An 839-nucleotide genomic window follows, 5' to 3' on the forward strand; every position below is an offset into this window, starting at 1 on the left:
CCCTCCAGAAGCCATCTGCTGTTCACAAGGCCACCAGTGCAGCAAGTCAACATTCATTTGATGCAACCAGTCTGTTAGAGCCAGTAATCCTGTGTAAAATCGATGCAAAATTACCACTGTGCTTAACTACAATGTGGCATGGAACAACCAGGCACTGACAAATCTCTCTGTTTTCCCTGGGAAATCACATTTGTGGCACTTTCACCCCCAAATCTCAGCAGCAGCGTCTGTTAACACCGGTTAACAGCTTTGGGTACCCAGAGCTGCCTTCAGCTCACGTGAAAATGTCTCCTCACGCCCAGTGTGAGCCCAAGAACGACGCCTCCCCAATGCCCAAACTGAGGAACCTCAAGCAGTGCCCCCTTCTCCAAGGGCTGCGTTACAATCTGTGACAGAAAGGGGCTTCCACAGCCTGGAAAAGCTCCACAAGGAACTGGAGATTCCTGGGTCTCAGAGTAATTCTAGAGCTCAAGTGGTGACAGCCATCAGCTCCAGCTCAGACAATACATGCCAACGCCCATCACTGACCCAGGAAGGCAGCTCTTCCTGTCCTGCCCAACGCCTTCAAATCCAGCACACTTTGTCCCTCCAACAGGAGGCAGCTGATTGATTTCTAACACCACTCTTCTCTGTCTACTTCGAGATGAACCAGACATACGTTATACAAGCAACCAAGTCCCCGCCTGGAAGCAGCGGAGCCTTTTGCCTTCTCCTTCCCACCCCACTTTGCAGGAGAAGGAAAACAAACGGCAGAAGAGACGCTGAGAAATTCAACCACCAAATGGAGAGGAAACCTTTGAGAGCGGGAAAACTTATCCGTACAATGGAGAGAGCTACGC

The 839-nt window shown here is 50.8% G+C and overlaps 1 non-coding gene across 1 annotated transcript; it reads right to left on the minus strand.

The window, feature by feature from the left end:
• Positions 1-444: 444 nt before the first annotated feature.
• On the minus strand, positions 445-529 carry LOC136115865 (small nucleolar RNA SNORD45). The gene has a single exon (XR_010653317.1). It is a non-coding gene; the product is annotated as a small nucleolar RNA SNORD45 (small nucleolar RNA).
• Positions 530-839: the final 310 nt, after the last annotated feature.

The sequence above is a fragment of the Patagioenas fasciata genome, chromosome 28, assembly GCF_037038585.1.
Source record: "Patagioenas fasciata isolate bPatFas1 chromosome 28, bPatFas1.hap1, whole genome shotgun sequence".
Lineage (NCBI taxonomy): Eukaryota > Metazoa > Chordata > Aves > Columbiformes > Columbidae > Patagioenas > Patagioenas fasciata.